Here is a 17,474-nt window from a genome sequence, read left to right as displayed (position 1 = left end):
GAAAAGATATTGTAATTGTAGAGAAGGGAATTGGTAAAATTCCAGAGACATTTCAGACATCAGTGTGTGAAACAAAACTTCCAAATCAAATAAGTACCAGGATCATTTAATGTGTTAGCAAAAGTCTGGGTAACTGAGGGGAACATGCAGTATTTTATAGCAGCAGGAGCTTCTCCAGAGGTTTATCCTCATATTCACTTGCAACATGGCCACAAGCCTAGCCAAGGCCATGTCTTGATCAAAGAGGGCAGGCCTGTGGACAGAAAGGCAGCGCTGCCGGGAACACCACACAAGAGCTTAGCATCAGCTTGCAGCTGCAAAGTACTCCCCAATACCAGACTAAAATGGTACCCTTGGCAGAGTGCCTTTAGCCAGGGTAGGTTGCAGCTATGATTTTCATTTTGCAGCCTAGTTTCTTTTAACAAATAATAATTTTAAAAAGTTACATCAGGTTTGACCATTTCCTGCTCACGCTGTCATACTGCAAACACTCCCATTATTCCAAAATACATCACAGAATCACAGAACCGTCTAGGTTGGAAAAGACCTTGAAGATCATTCAGGCCAACCATTCGTCAAGAGACACTTGTCGAGCTCCTCAGCAGTGCCCAGGTGAGAACATCGTGTCTCAGGCCTGCAGGGTGGGAGCTGTCTGCAGCCCGTGGGTAGAATAGAAAATACCTCAGGTACGTGACAGCAGCGCTGCAGCTTGCTCCTGGCCCAGCAGGCTCGAACAGAAACCACTGAACACTTTCCGTACAGTCAGTGACCTTACGACACACCGTTAGTAACATTACCTGTAACATTTCTAAATCTCCTCTGGTGAATTCCTCCCGACAGCGGCAGCACGGCCACTCCAGGTGCCCCAGGAGCGGTCACCGCCTCGCGGCCAGCCCCAAGGGCCGTGGAGCCCCGTGTGCCCCCGCGAGGCCGGTGGTGCCGGGGACTAGGCCGCAGAAGGCCTGGGGAGGCCTCGGGGCTCTCGCCTGCTCCTCCCCGCGCTCGCTCTCGGCCGCAGAGGCCCGGCCCCTCCACCCGGGGGCGGCTCGGCGGGGCCCCCCAGGCTTGCACCGGCCCCAGCCCTCGGCCACCCCGCTCGCTCGCCTCGTCCCCGGGATGGGACCCCCGGGTGGGGGCTGAGCGCGCGCGCACATTCCCCCCCACAAACACACACACACACACACGCGCGCGCGCGCGCGCACCCCCACGGCAGCACCCACCGGCCCCCATCGGGGCCCCCATCGGGGCCCGCACCAGCCCCAGCCCCAGCCCCAGCCCCAGCCCCAGCCCCAGCCCCAGCCCCAGCCCCAGCCCCAGCCCGGGTCGCCCCCTCGCCCCCAGCCCCGCGTGGAGCCACATCACCGCCGCCGCCCGTTACCTGCCGGACCCGCCGCCACCGCCCCGCGTTCAAACGGCGGCCCCGCCCCGGCGGGCGGTCCCGGGGCGGGGCCTGGCCGGGCCGGGCCGATAAGACGAGGGCGGGCGGTAGCAGCCTCCAGGCATGGTGTCCTCGGGGGAGCGGTGCCCGGCGGGCGGGGATCTGGCGGCTCTGGCGGAGCTGGATGAGGCGTCGCTGCTGGGCGTGCTGCGGGAGCGGTTCCTGCGGCAGCAGGTCTACGTGAGTGCCGGGGCGGGGGGCGGCAGGGGCCCGGCTGGCGGGCTCTCCGCTGACGGGCTCTCCACCTCTCCGCCAGACCGGCGTCGGGGACATCCTCATCGCCGTGAACCCCTTCCAGCCGCTCCCGCTCTATGGGAGAGAGGTGAGTGAGTCCCTGCGGCTCCCGCCGGCCCGGCCCCGCCGCGGCCCCCCCCCCAGCGCCTTCCCCACCTCACCCCCTCCCTTCCCTCCAGGTCTCCGAGCGGTACCGGTGCCCCGAGACAGGCGCCCTGCCCCCCCACGTCTTCGCCGTGGCCAGCCGGGCCTACCATGGCATGCTGGGTCACCGGGAGGGCAGCCCCCAGAGCCAGTGCATCGTCATCAGGTGAGGGTGACCGGGCCGGGCTGGGGGCTCGCCGGAGCCAGGCAGGGGCGGGGTCCGGGTGGCGGCCAGCGAGCTCTCGCTGGGCTCTGCCCGCTGAAGCTTCAGGTGAAGCTCATACCTAGTGCTGGTGGTGAGACAAAACCCAACTGCGCTCGTAACACATGGCTCTTGCTGAGAGCAGGCAGGCTGTGAACGGAGGTGTGTGGCAGAGAAAGCTGGCTTTTGTGAAGCAGCTCAGCTGCCGGTGCTGGTAACACAGCTAAATATGTCAGGTTTGCGTCTGGAGGACAGTTGGTATTGGAAAGATTTAACCAGTTCTGGAGAAAGCATAGAGTGTTGGTTTTCGGCAAAACAGCTCCCGCTGTAACTGCTGTAATAAAGGTTATCAGTAATGAGAGGAACCTGTTTTCCCGAAGTGGAGCTTCCCATATATAACCACAGAGTGGGAGAAAGAAAAACAGAAGCTTTTTTTTGTCCCAAGACCTTTGGTAATCTGGCCTGGGAAAAATCTTACTGTCCTGGGCACTTCTGTGGTCTAGAAGAGAAAAAAATGGGCTCATGTAATTTAAGAGCTTACCCCTGTCACAAACATTTCACTCTGTGTGTGATGTTTTTGCTCTGCTGAAACTGTGCAGGACAGCAAATAGTATCAAATAGCAGGGAAAGCTTCAAACAACATCAACTAGCAAGAAAGCCTCAAACTGCTTCAAGGAGAAAGCCTCAAAACATGCACTGTGTTCTGGATATTGTACAGAACAGTTTAAATGTTATCTTGGTGAAAATGTTAATTGCCATCTTTTTTGATTTAATACTCCTTTATATTGGTCTTCCAGTCATTTTAGCAGTATTTTCAGTCTACATGGTGTGGAAAAGACTTGCTGAATTACTGCTAAGTGTTGTGGTGAGACTAGGAGCTCACCTTGAGGGTCAGTTGAGCCCCATTCATTTCTCTAGCCTGCAAGCCATCAGTGCCTGTGCTTCACATCAAGTGGTTGGTGGCCATGGAGTCAGCAGGTGGAAGAGGTGCTGCTGGTAGGGCTCTTAGGATGGAGAACAGTCATAGTGCTTGTCTTGGGAGATGGAAGACAAGAATAAGTAACCTTTGGACATGTGCAAGAAGTCACTGTTCTGATTGTTTTCTGTCAGCAGTTTGTGGTCTCGGACATGAGAGTTTGAGCTACTCCTGTTGTGTGTCTTGCAACACTATTAACTGGTCTGTGTGTTGCTGTCACAGGAAGCTCATGGTTTTGCTCTCTGCAAGTGGTGAAACATTCATTAATAAGATTAGCAGTCATGAGGAAAGTTGGGGCGAAGGGGGAGGAAGAAGTCACTCTTGTTAGACAGTTCATTAGAACACCATGGGGACACACCAGGTTCCACTATTCTCTGTGGTCTCTTTGGTCTCCAACTTAGTGTGGGAGTTCTGGATGGCATGTTTCAGACACAGTGGCTGCCCCTAGGTGGCAAATGCTCGTTACAGTCAAGTTATCCTGTGCTGCAAATTCCACTGGCTCCTCTTGCCTTCCCAGTCCCAGTGGGTGTTCATCACAGCCTGGGTGTGCTGTGGTGCAGCACTTGGGTCTCCTGGAGATGACTTTGATTTTTTTCACAGCCTGGGGCAATTACATACCTGCAGCTGGAGAGTGTTCATGATCTGATAAAGCTGTTGTGCTTGCTGGAGGATAGAAAGGATAAGCTTGAACCATGGGAATGCTGACTGATAGTGCTTTTGTGATGGAAGGAAGTCACTGAATACAAAAAAACCATATACTGAGCAGCTACAATGTCTGGATGGCATGTTCTCAACTGGAAAAATGGTTTTACTTTCTTTGTTCACATTCAGATGACTTCATCTGTGCTTGAGATCAGGCATCTGGTGTATTGGAGGTATTTAGCCACCTATGACACATACTTGATCCCAAGCACAGCTACTGAAAGTTACAAAGCAGTAAAGCTACACCAGATGCTCAAAATTCAGGTGTGGAAACAGAGGCTTGCCCTCAAGTACACCTTCAGCATTTCCTGCATTTTTTTTTTTCCTGTGCCTACACTGAAGTTCTCTGCTTGTATGACGTTGTCAGTCAAGGACATGTTGTCTCACTGATTGTACATTCCCCCTTCCAGGACAGGGGAAACTGTGCTTTCCGAGTGCTGCTTGTTTGACTTGGAGGTGGAGGTGCTGGGCACGTGTGACGGCGGAGTGACATGCACCGCTGTGGGTTTGCGGGCAGCTCTGTGGTAGTGTGCCCACATTCTCTGCTGGCTGATGCATGTGAACGTGTGAAGTGCCTGAGATTTGAGGTTGCTGCACTATCTTGACATCAGTACTCAGTTGTGAATGAGATGGATGGGGCAAATCTCTTTGAAGAAAGCGGAAGCTGTCAACTCCAGCATATGTGACTCCAGTCGCTCCATCAGACGTTGAAGGAGGTTGTTTTCCAGAAGTTAGATGCATTTTTTTTCTTAAACAGGGCAAAAGGTCTGTTGGGTGCACCCCATCCAGAAGTGATGGCATGGGGTATACCTCTTACTTCCTTGTAGATGAGGGGAAAATTCCCCTGAAGAGGGATTAGGACCTTGTGGAATCCACTGTGTAAAGCTGTGGTGTGAGTTTGTACTCACACATGCATTTTAGCTGAAAGTCATGAAACTTGGACAGGGTAGCACTCTCATGTGATGGGACACTAAGAAATAAGGGATAGAACAATGATACAGCTGTTGGAATTTCCTTTGCTTTTTCTTGGCAGTGGAGAGAGCGGTGCAGGGAAAACGGAGAGTACGCAGCTGTTGTTGCAGCACATAATGCACCTATGTAAAGGCAACTTGCAGCTGGAACAGCAGATCCTTCAGGTAGGTCATTACCTGATGGTGCTTGAAGGTGCAGAAGCAACACTGCTGCAGGACAGCTTGCATAAGGCTCAGGAAGCCTGCTGATGAATCACCACTGGAAGTCAGGGAGCAAAACATGAGACACGTAAGAAAATAGTGGGTAAGGATGGTGAAATAACTGACCACAAATTAGAAGGTTGGTAGGTCAGCAGTTCTGCTTGCTGGGAGTGTAGTGGTATCTTAAATGATAGAAAACTATTGCAGTCATTTATCATGTTCTCTGTGACAAGGCATTAGGAGCATTTTTAGGTTGAACAAGGACTTTTATTAGAAAAATTAAGTCTTGATTTAATGGTACACATGGATGGGGAATCCACACAGCCTTCAGTCACCTTTCCTTGGCTGCTTCTACTTACTGTCAGGCACATACTTGCTAACTTCATCTTTGCTATTTTAATATACCTTTGCTAGCTGATTTTGAAATGTATTTGTCTCTTTGCTCTGAAGTATTTCCACTTGAGTTGCTCCCCAAGGTGTTGTGAGATTTTTTGATCAGATCATACTTTAACTGTCCATGTGATAGATTCAGCAGATTGGGTTCTTGGACTACTTCATTTTAAAGTCTGTTTACAAGTGTTTACAGAGAAGCAGAGAGAACTTTCTCTGTGTGGTGGGTTAGCTTTGGCTGCACACCAGGTGCCCACCAAGCCTCTCTATCACCCCCACTCCGCAACTGGACAGGGCAGAGAAAAATATGACAAAAGGCTTGTGGGTCAAGATAAGGACAGAGATCACCCAGCAGTTATTGTCACAGGTAAAACACAGTTGACTTGGGGAAAACTAATTTATTGCCAATTAACATCGGAGTGGGATAATGAGAAATAAGAACAAATCTTAAAACACCTTCCTCCCAGGCTCAACTTCACTCCTGATTGCTCAACCTCCTCCCCACCAGCACTGCAGGAGGATGAGGAATGGGCCTTGTGGTCAGCTCATCACACATTCTCTGCTGCTCCTTTCTTCTTACCCTCTTCCCTTGGTCCAGTGTGGAGTCCCTCCTGTGGGAGACAGTCCTCCATGAACTTCTCCAACGTGGGTCCTTCCCACAGGCTGCAGCTCTTCACAAACTGCCCCAGCGTGGGTCCCTTCCATGGGGTGGAGTCCTTCAGGAACAGACTGCTCCAGGGTGGGTCCCCCATGGGGTCACAAGTCTTGCCAGCAAACCTGCTCCAGCATGGGCTCCTCTCTCCAACAGGTCGTGCCAGGAGCCTGCTCCAGCGTGGGCTTCCCATGGGGTCACAGCCTCCTTCGGGCACATCCCCCTGCTCTGGTGTGGGGTTTTCCCTGTGCTGCAGGTGGAGATCTGCTCCACCGTGGACCTCCATGGGCGCAGGGCACAGCTGCCTCACCGTGGGCTGCCCCACGGGCTGCAGGGGAATCTCTGCTCTGGTGCCTGGAGCACCTCCTCCCCCTCCTTCTTCACTGACCCTTGTCTGCAGAGTTCTTTCTCCCATACTTTCAATCCTGTATTCTGGCTCCTGTAGTGCAGGGGTTTTTTCCCTCTTCTCAAATATGTTATCACAGAGGTGCTATCGCTGATGGCTTGGCCTTGGCCAGCAGTGGGTTGTCTTTGAGCCATCTGTTGGACATGGGGGAAGCTTCTGGCATCTCCTCACAGCAGTCACCTCTGTAGCCCCTCCACTACCAAAACCTTGCTGCATAAACCCAATACACTGCACCATGCTTCGGGCTCTGGAAGAGCATATTATTTCAGTGTGGTATCATCCATGGTGGATCCAAGATGAATGTCAGTGCTCTGGTGTGGGAACATAGCACTGTCATTTCATCTTGTTTCCAGTCAGTTTACCAAGCTGATCCGATTGTTAGTTTCTTTATAATTCACTGTCCTGAGTCTTGTGCTGTCTACAAATTTTAGTAGCTAAGTTACCATGCTTGCATTTACTGAGTGCCATGTTTACCTTGTTTGCTGTTGTAGTATAGCGGTATATCTAGTGATACCATGTCAGATGCTTTGTGTAAATCTGTTACACTGACCTTGTATTTTAACAAATGAGTCAATGATCTTACTGAGATCAAATCAATTTGTGCTTATTTTCAGTAATCTCATGCTGCTAATGTTTGTTACATTTGCCATTATCCAGGGTATGATAAAACAGGTACTTTTGGGTACTCATAAAGTGGCTCCTTTTCCAGCTGAATGCCAAATAGTAAGTGCTAAGTTGAAGTTTTCCAAGTAAGTTAGATTTGATCACTTAATTTGAAGAATGCTTTTTCTGCTTGCTCACTTGTTTTAGGTAAATCCATTGCTTGAAGCTTTTGGCAATGCCCAGACTGTGATGAATGACAACAGTAGCCGCTTTGGAAAATACATACAGCTTCATTTCCAGAAGAATACAGGTAAATTCAAGGGCAATTACTAGTCTGGGAGATGGTTAGGCATTGGAGGGAGTGGACTGTGTAGCCAGAACTTGTGGAGGATGTATTTTTGACACCTGGATCCCTGTGGGAGGGGTGTGCAATTAAGTAAAATATTACTGCAACCATAGCTGTAAGATAAGGCCTGAGTTTGGACAGTGTGAGCATACAGGAAGGATATAGGGGTGACAGTGCAGGGGAAGTGTCAGTAATATTCTATGGTGCCAGAATCCTTGGTTGCTGCTAAAGGAGATGAGCAGACATCTCTGATGGGGAGCATGGAGAAGCCCATTTCCAGGGTTTTGGGCAGCCTAGAGGGTGTTGCACACAAGGAAGTTATTTTAGACAATTCCATGCTCCTATCACCAAATAAGAGATGTGGGACAGCTCAGTCAGCTTCCTGTCCCCAAGTGCAAAGTTTACCCCCTCACCTTCTTGTGTGCAGTGCAAGGCGCAAAGCTGAGCGAGTACCTGTTAGAGAAGTCACGGGTAGTGCAACAAGATGCCGGGGAGAGGAATTTCCATATCTTCTACTACATGTTTGCTGGACTCTCATCAGAGGAAAAGGAGATGTATGGCCTATTGGATCCTTCACTCTACAGGTACTTCAAAGGCAGGCAGACCCTGGTTTAGTCTTCATGATGGGGGTCGAGGGGAAAACATAATGGAACCTGTGCCTCTGCCCTGTGGCTCTATCTGTGGAGCCTGGTACAGGTAAACCAATGACTGGAAGTTGGAGTGGGATCTGTATGGGTCATCATGGAAGCTGGGAGGTCTGGTCTTTGCTGCATTACCTTGGAAAAGTTTCTGTCCCTTTCATGTCTCCACTGCTGCTGATTTGCTTTGCTCCTTTGGGGGAGGACTGACTTGCTGTGCTGATTTGTGTGATGGTTTTGAATGGGATATACACTTTCTCAGGTACATAGGTGGACGGTTTGGTACACAGGATGTAGCTCAGCATTGGAAACACAAATACCAAGAGGTGTGCAATGCCCTTGACATGGTGGGCTTCCAAGAACAGGTTAGTTCTGGGGTCATTTAATTTCCTTCTGTACTTCCTACAGGCATAGGACTTCTTTCTGGCTGCTGTTTTGAGGCTCAGTCCTATTTCTCTCCTCTCTGGATTTTCAGTGTTGCTTCCAAACCACCTGAGTCTGTCAGATTTTGTGTAGAGCTTTTTTCCACAGACTGCCTATGCCTTTCCCTCACCTCTCCAACTTTTGGGGCCTCCATGTTGTATATGTTACATGCTGATAGGTTTTCAGCCACTTTTCTTTTGTGTTTTAGGAGCAAGTGGACATGCAGGCTATCTTGGCTGGTGTGTTGTCTCTGGGCAATGTGACCTTTGAACCTGAGGAGAGCAATGGGTCTGTAAAAGTGAGCAAAGCTTCCCAGGGGTGGCTGAAGGCTGCAGCGGTGAGTCATAGGAAGAGCTGACAAACATTATGGATAGGATGCTGGTTCCCACTGGCAGTGTGACTGCAGGAGCTTCTCCTGAAGAACAAGGAGTGTATTCCAGAAATGCACAGTATGACCCCATGGCTGCATTTGTGTTCACTGCTAGTCATTCCCCAAAAGACACTTCCCTATTTCTTATGTGTCTAGAACCAGTGTCTTGCATAGGGCAGTATCACATATGCATTGCTGACTTCATAAAATACAAGCTTTTTAAAATGAAGTGTTATATGTTACTAAGTGTGTTGATGCCTTGGAGAAATTCAGGTGTGCAGTGTCTGAACGCTAGTTCTGTGTCTTTGACAGATCTTGTCCAAAGATACTACGTTGGCTGCTGTCAGTTTTCGTTGGTTATCCAGAATTAAACTCTCTGCTATTTCACATGAAATTATCACAGATTAGGTAGTATATATTCCCCAGGACCGTCCCATTTTTATTATATGGGACGGATACATTATCCTGCTTGTTAACCCAACAGAAACATGTGTTGTATTTCTGCCCTTTCTATGTCTTCTTATATTGACCTGTTTGAAATCCCAGCACCCTTGGTTTTTGGTTTCACTCTGATCTCTTTGCCTGTTTCCTTCCTACACCATACCTGAAACAACCACCTACATCTGTTCAGCAGCCAACTTTTCTGTTACTTCTTGAAGTCTGCTCCTTGTTTTTTGTGTATAGAAGGGGAATTCCTGTTAAAGCGATCACTAAAGGCTTTGGTTGTGTCAATTTCCCTTTGTTTCCTCTCTTTTGTGGGTTCATGTGACTCTGTCTACTGAAGCTCAGACATCTCAGCACCTGCACAGTCACCTCTGTGGTGTTGTTCAATAAGTCATTAAACCACTGAGCAGGGTCTGGCATTGCTCCCAAAGAAGGTGAAAGGTGGTAGCATGGTAAGAGCAAAACAGTATTTCAGAGTGCAAGAGTGAGTTTGGTCACTGCAGGGATAACGGAGATCTTGGAGCCCGCATCTGACTCCAGTGCTGTCAGATGTTAACAGTAATATTTATCTTAGAGTAGAGCTCAAAGGCCTTAATCTGAATCATGAGCCCATTATGCTGGGTGCCACACAGAGGCAAGGAGATACAACCCCCACAAGTAGAACAAGGGTTTACTATTAACTGTCCTCATCTCTTTCCCCTCTCCCAGGTTCAGTTTGGCATCCAAGAAGATGAACTGTTAAAATGCCTTATTTGTACAACATCAGTGACCCGAGGCGAGCAGATTCAGCGTTTTCACACCCAGCAGCAGGCAGAAGGTAAGAAATGTAATGAATTGCAGATGTGCTGGCTAGAAAGACTGACCTCTATTTGATGGAAGGGTATCCCCACACATCTGAAACTTGCTGAGAACAAAGATGTCTGTCTGTGCCCCTTCATTACTCTTGCACAGGGGCAAGTATATCAATGTTTATCTGTTTAGTCTCTTACTGACATGTAGGACCATGAATGCTACTTTTGTTTGATCTCTAGGAAACTACAGAGATTAAAATGAGAAACCAAGGAGTTTGCTTTGTTTTGTTGCTCAGTCCAGCCTAGAAGGAAGCTATAGGTACAAAAGAGGGGAGGGCTCCTGTTGCAGAGTGCTGGCAGTGCACAGAGCTCTAGATAGTAAATGGAGAAATAACTGAGAATTTGAGACAGCACAGTATCAGGGAAGGAGTGACATGAAAGGGGAGTATGTTAAAAGTAGCAAACACAAGGTCTTATTTTCCTTTTCAACAAGAAAAGATAATAATCCGAGATAATCTGCACAAAAAGGTTCAGTTAAAGTAAAAAATTTAAAAAATAAATTTAAAAAGCATGAAATCTCAGGATTTCTAGATTAATTATTAAAATAAATGAAAGAAACTGGAAATGGGAAATGAGCTAGTTCTGTTTCCCAAATGTCTTCTCTTGCACCTCTCTGAACAATAAAATGCTCATCTCCCATCATGCAATAGGTCACATTGATTTGGTTTTGTTCTTAGATGTCAGCAAGTTTTCAATCAATTGTATCCTCTTGTTCACAGTGTTTAAACATTTTGCAGCTGTGGACTAGGAGGAACAGAACCTTTCAATTTTCCAAGTACAACTTGGAACCTCTTGCTTGGTTTGGCAGTGAGGGGATCCATACTCAGTAGACCTGCAGAGGGGAAGGCAAGTCTCAGGATATTCTAAAAAGTGGCTTGACTTTTTTGGAAATTTTCCATTCTAGATGGTCTCACAAGTGCCCTAGCGTGGCACGTCTGATCTTATAGAAAGATTGTGAAGATTTTTGAATGAAAGAGCTCTGTGTGAGCATGCAGAGGGCAGGGATGATCATGCATATCTTTATCTGATCTTTAAAATAGATTCATAAACCACTAGACACTGTTGCTAGAGGTGAATATATTGAGCCACTTTGTGTGCTATCTTCCCTGCTCTCCTTGGAGCCCTTCCAGTGAGCTGCTGTTTGCTCTGTGCAGATGCTAGGGACTCCATTGCAAAGGAGGCCTATGGCCGAGTATTTGGCTGGATTGTTTTCAAGATCAATGAGCTGCTGGCTGGGAAGGTGGATACTGAGGTGGAACTGGGGGAGATAGGTGAGTTCTGCCTGCCTTGCTTCTGTTCTGTCCTTAAATGTGCATCCCTCAGTCACAACGAAGGAAAGGCACAACAGGATGTTTCACAGAGATTGCATGCAGGGATCCATTATTAAAGACATGATCATTGAAGATACTAGTCACCAGCATAAAGTCTGCAAGGTTTTGGCCAACTCTGAGCAGTTGGTTGATCTGCAGCAACTGTGAGGCTGTAGTTCTGGGTACTCTGGTTTTGCAGAAGAGCTGGGGGTGGGAGTGGGGTTTCTCCTAACTAGTTCTCCAGTGGGCATTATGCGAGGGTGCTGCTGGTGACTTGGCTGGGGTTTCCATGTGCCACAAGAGGTAGGTGGTGGGAGATTTAGTTGTGTGTTGGGGTATACAGCTATCTGCAGGGATGGTCTGCAGGCTCCTTCCCTCTTTTAGGTGTCCTGCCTTCCCTCTTTTAGGTATCTTGGATATTTTTGGGTTTGAAAACTTTGCAGTGAATCGTTTCGAACAGCTTTGCATAAACTTGGCCAATGAGCAGCTGCAGCACTTCTTCAACCATGTAAGTTTGCTGTAGGTCATCTTACCTTGTGCAGCAGAGAAAACAGAGCACTGATCTACCTGGCATATGAAGGAGAGCTTGGGAGAAAAACAGGTCTACTGCCTGGAAGGACAGAAATGGTGATTAGTGAAGCAGGATGGAGAGCAGCAACCTCCTCTGCTGTGGTGGTGGAGTCACTATTGCAGGGAAGGAAGGAGTAGAAGGATCAAGCAGTGACCAAAGTTGGCAGAGTAGGGACACTTACAGTTTGAGAGGTGTTCCTGCTTTATGCACCAGGATCAGTGAGTGACAGCCTTACAGATGAGCATGCAGAACAGCAGTTTCATCTTGGGCCTCTGATGCTGTGGGTGAGAGAGCCATGCCTCTGTCCTCTGTTCAGCATGGGAGGGAAGATATTCAGGGGTGCTCCAACCTCTTTTTCTCTGTTTCAGCACATTTTCCAGCTGGAACAGGCTGCCTATAAGGAAGAAGAGATACCTTGGGAGGCTATCACATTCAACAACAATGAACCTGTTCTGGTGAGTGAGAGGACTGGCAGAATTGCTTCATCCAGCCAAGAGAGGATTCTTGCTCTTCCTACTATGGAGAGGAGATGCACCTAGGAAGAACATCTTCAAAGGGTGGTGTAGGTGAGAGTAGATGTCCTGTACTGCTTTAGATATGTGTAATGTGTCTCCTTTCCCTACAGAATCTGCTCCTGGCCAAGCCACTTGGGCTCCTGTCTCTTCTTGATGAGCAGAGTGCATTCCCTCAGGTATGCATGAGATAGGGGGCAGAAAAAATAGCGTGGGGGAATGTGGCAATAAGTATCTGGGCCTCAGAGAGAGCTCTTGTGTTGGAGTGTGACTTTAAAGACAGGGTGAGCAGTAGTGTTCCCATGTGTGACTGAGATAGGGCAGCCAGATCAGAGACAGTCCAATCATACTGGCATGCCTGTGAAGAGTCAGAGTACAGTATATATTGTCCAGCACTTTGTTTTGCTTCCATGCAGTGTGATCAGGACTCTGTTGCAGCCTTATGAAATCTACTTTCTTGCAGGCAACTGACAAGATATTTGTGGATAAACTAAACAGCAGCTTCAAGGGGAATTTACACTTCCAGCCAGGTCGAGGCCATGTTTTGGGCTTCAGCATCCTTCACTATGCTGGGAAAGTATGTACTGTTTTCAGTAACTTATGTAGGAGGAGGGAGATGTATTGCTTGACAAATAAGGCTTTGATGTTAAGGAGTGTATGGTCTGATGATGATATAACAGAAGTGATGTGTTCCCAGGGAGTTGGCTCCTAGGATTCCCTGGGATTTCTGTAGAAGGTACAGGAAGAGAGGATCCCTGAGGGAAGTCAAGCTATCTCTACCAGTATAGGGTATTAGAAGAATTTGCTGTACACATCATCATTGGACCTCTTAAAATAGTCCTTCATAAAATAAAAGCTCTGCGTCCGCTGTGCAGCACCAGAGGTCAGTCTGATGGCTTTACCTTTATCTATTGGGTTCCAGAGCATAGCAGGCACTATTTTATTGCAAGTACTGAGGAACACAGAGCAGCCAGGTGTTTTGAAAGTGGAGGCAATTATTTATACATTCAAATGTTAAGCAGCTTGGGGCTTAGGACTATGCATGTGACCTTACCGCCATCAATTTTGAAAGCTTTGACCCAAATATTTTGAATTGGAGACAATTTTTGGAGCAGGAGCAGACATGACAATTCAGGTCATTGTAATATGTAATTTAGTAATCTCATCTCATCATTGGTGACTAAGTTATTACTTATGACATTCTTTATTACAAAAATTAACACCCAACATAAATAGGAAAGCACCAGGCTGGACATGACAAAGGAAGTGAGCAAGAAAAGCAAGGGGATGCATAACAGGAGGGGATCCTTTTCAAAGAGGGAGAGAGCAAGGAAAAGAGTGAAGCATAAGCCAAAAGTAAATGAAATGTTCATAATCAAGGAAAAGAGAACAAGAGAGGTAGATGTTTGTGTTGTGCCTGCACTCCTGTGGTTCTCATGCCTCAGTGCTATCTGCAGTGTGTTACTCCTCGGGATCTGCATTTGAATGGAGTGTATATGCATTTACAGCATTCACTTTTGAGCCAGTATACTGAATTCAAGTTTACATTCAGTTTAACAGTTGTTCCTGGCAAGCTGTGGAGGTGACTTTCACAGCAAGCCAGTGAGCAGTGCTGTCTTGGTGATTTGCTGCCCTTTCACCTAGGTACAATATACGGCTGGGGGCTTTCTAGAGAAGAACAGAGATGCCTTGCCAGCCAGTATCCATGGGCTCTTCATGAACAGTATCATCCCCTTGCTCAGTGTGCTGTTTACAGGCAAGTCCCTCTGCTATGATCATAGAATACCAGGTTGGAAGGGACGTCAAGGTGCAAAAGCAGGGTCTAGACCATGGTAGGACATACCACATGAATCAAGGCCCACCTTGGCAAGAGCTAAGTATGGAGATGAGGCTTGTGTGCTATGAATGTTTCACAGCTGGAACATTCCCCATGGAATCTCCAGGAAGGCTGCAGCCTGGAGTGCAGCTGCTGACATGCAGTGAGCTGTTTATTTTTCCCTGGAAAGCAAGGGAGGTTGTATCCCCTTTCAGAGAATTATCCACTGCTCAGATGTCTTGCCTCAGATCAAATAGCCTATCTCCAGGGCTGTTGCTGGACTGTCTCTAGTGGCCCTATCCACATGCTCTGTTCTTGTTTAGAAATGAAACTGGACAAGGTCATAGCTTCTAGCAGTTCACACTGAAGATAAGGTGATGTAAAGCCACAAGCAATGTGTAGAGATTATCCTCTTCAAAAATTTTTTTCAGGTACAACTTGTTAAAAACCTGAGGTCATGCATTATTTCTCTCCCACCATCCCTTTTTCTAGCTATTGATAAGCCCTCAGAGTCTCCAAGGCTTCTATGAAAATAAACATTTAAAGAAAAGACAGGTGGATGCTTCCTTAGAATTTGTCTAGCTGAATACAGTGCTTCTGGTACAGAACTTTTTTTTTGTCCTATTCAGTCTATGCCACTTTCTGGGATTTACAAGTAACTGATTATTCTCCACTGTATTTTTCAGCTCTTCTGCTCAGCAGTGTATTTCTTCATTACCACTTTCACACTGTTGCTGAAGATACTTAGTCTAGTCCCAACTCTTTGAAAGTTCATAAACATCAGAGAGAACCTGTTCTCAGTGTAGACTGATTGTCTAGTCCTTGGAAGCTGGCTCTGGGTGGCCCTGCTGAGCAAAGGGGTTGGCCCAGATGATTTCCAGAAGTCCCTTCCAACCTCAACCATTCTGTGATTCACATGGGACCATTACATCAAGGGTGCACAAGACTCTTATTAGATCCTTCAGTAAATTCAACTTCCTTGAATTTTTTATCTTGTCACTGAATTAGTTTTAAGCTATCTGACCTTATGTAACCTCCTGTATTGACTGCTGTAGGTGAACTTCCCATTTCCTATCTGTACTTTTTTCCTGCTTTGTTAGGTGCCTGTTGATGATAGTTCCTTTGAAGGTGATTTAGGGTTGTTCAATAACCTGATTGCCTTGTCTTCTCAGTGGCAGAAAATAATACTGCCTGCACTGTATGCTTCATGTATTTGCATTTTCTTCACCCTTTCTTTAGCTCTTTCCTTGTATTTCCAGATGGTGAAACCTAACACCTTGTTCATGATTCAGTATTTGTAGGGAGACTTGTCTGTAAGGTGAGGTTTGTATGTTTAGACATAGTTGATGGCAAGCAAAAAAATTAACTGTTGTTTCTGTTCTTCCAGCCACTGTCTCCAGGACGGGGACATTGATGCCTCATAAGAAAGCCAAGGTATGGCACTTCAGGTCCATGTGGAAATTGATAAATTATCACAAGAGTTACCTGATATTTATTATTTGAGAAACTGGCTGAAAATGAGAGCAGGCAGAAATTGCTTGAAAGTAAGAGCAGACAGCAATCTGCATGTAACAATTTCTCCTTTGTTTTTTTACTGTGTTTTCTGGTTGCTTCTGCCATGTTTAACTTGTCTTCCCTCCTCTGAAATCCATTGTCTCCTTTTTGCTACCTACCTTCCACCAGAGTGCTTTGAGTGGCAATCAAGCACTTCTTCCAGGGATGATCTTTTGTTTGGGTCTGGTTTCAGGTCATACCAGGAGCAGACAACAAGTTCAACAGCACACGAAAACAATCTGCTGGAGCTCAGTTCCGGGTAAAGCATTGCTGCCCTGTAGTGCCCCTTGAGATGAATGCAGTGATATTTTAGTGAGAACTTTTAGGATGCTAAGCATAGTTAAAGCATCCAGCATGTAGACAGGGCTTTTTCTGGGTGCCAAGCACAGCTGATCGTGGCAGGAGTGACCTGCTTGTTATCACAGCCTCGAAGGTTTCCATGGAGTGGGAGAATAGTTCTTGCTGCAGGATATGGCATGCCAGGATATGGCAATGCTTTGGCTTGCTGGACTGTTGATCTTTCTCTGCCCTCCCAAGCATTCCCTGATGGTGCTCATGGAGAGGATGTATTCTGCCAACCCTCACTTTGTGCGCTGTATAAAACCCAACAGTCAGAAGAAGCCAGGTGTGGTGGAGAGCCAGGTGGTGCTGCAGCAGGTGAGGAAAAGTGGTGTCAGGTACTTCTGCCATGTCTTGGTGGGAGGGCAGACCCCATTGAAATGCTGTGGAAACCCTAGAAGCTGACTGGTCTGGGTCTCCTCTTGCAGGAGAAAATGTGGGCATGTTTTTAATGCATGTAAATGTTTTGGGTACTTGGTTGGTTTTGCAACACAGACTGCTAGGTCCAGGTTTTACAATCCTATTTCCCTCCCATTTCTTTTTCATGAATGCAATGAGATCTGCCTGTCAGGTACTAGGATTCGCCTTTGCATCTCCTGGATAGGGACTGGTACAGACAGTACTCCAGAACAAATTATGCTTCCCAGAGGAGATTGTTCTCACCCATCAGCCAGGGCAACTCTGAATAGAAGCCAAGATAGTATCACTTTGATAGGAGCTGAAATGTGCTGATATGACTGTCTTTAGGTATGGTCAAGTCTGAGATCCAGATGTTTTAAAGAATACTGAAAATTATTACAAGAGTTCAGAAAGCTCTGCAGCCTGTTTAATGTATATAAGAAAGGATAGGATTAAGAGGGAGCTTCATCTGTGCCTCAGAATACTTCTTTGTCCAGATTTGGAAGTAAAAGACTATCCTCTAAGGGACAGAGGCAAAGCAGGACCCATGCTGGAAGGTGAAGTTATTTCAATCATTGTTTTTTATGGTTTCCAACTTTTTAACTGAGAGTGGTTAATCATCAGAGTTACAGGATGTGGTAAATTCAGTCTTTAACCAAGGAAACTTTCAGAAAATAACTTTGTTTTGAACTAGACAAGTTTAGAGCTGAATGAAGGAATTTCTGGCTGCAGAGGAACAAGCTCGTGTCCTAATGACCTGTTTCTGTTTGTTTCTGTTGCGATGTTGTTTCAGCTCCGGTACAATGGACTGCTGGAGACAATCCGTATCCGGAGAGATGGTTTCTCCTGGAGACCCTCATTTGAGGAATTTGCTGAAAGGTTTGTTAAAAACTCTGCATGTTCCTTGTTGGTTTTTGTTAGGGAAGTGACACTGGTAACCAGATATGGGCAGGGAGTAAAACTGCCTCTTTAAAGTTCACAT

Source organism: Athene noctua, chromosome Z (assembly GCF_965140245.1).
Source record: "Athene noctua chromosome Z, bAthNoc1.hap1.1, whole genome shotgun sequence".
Classification (NCBI taxonomy): Eukaryota; Metazoa; Chordata; class Aves; order Strigiformes; family Strigidae; genus Athene; species Athene noctua.
This window is presented reverse-complemented; position numbering follows the sequence as displayed.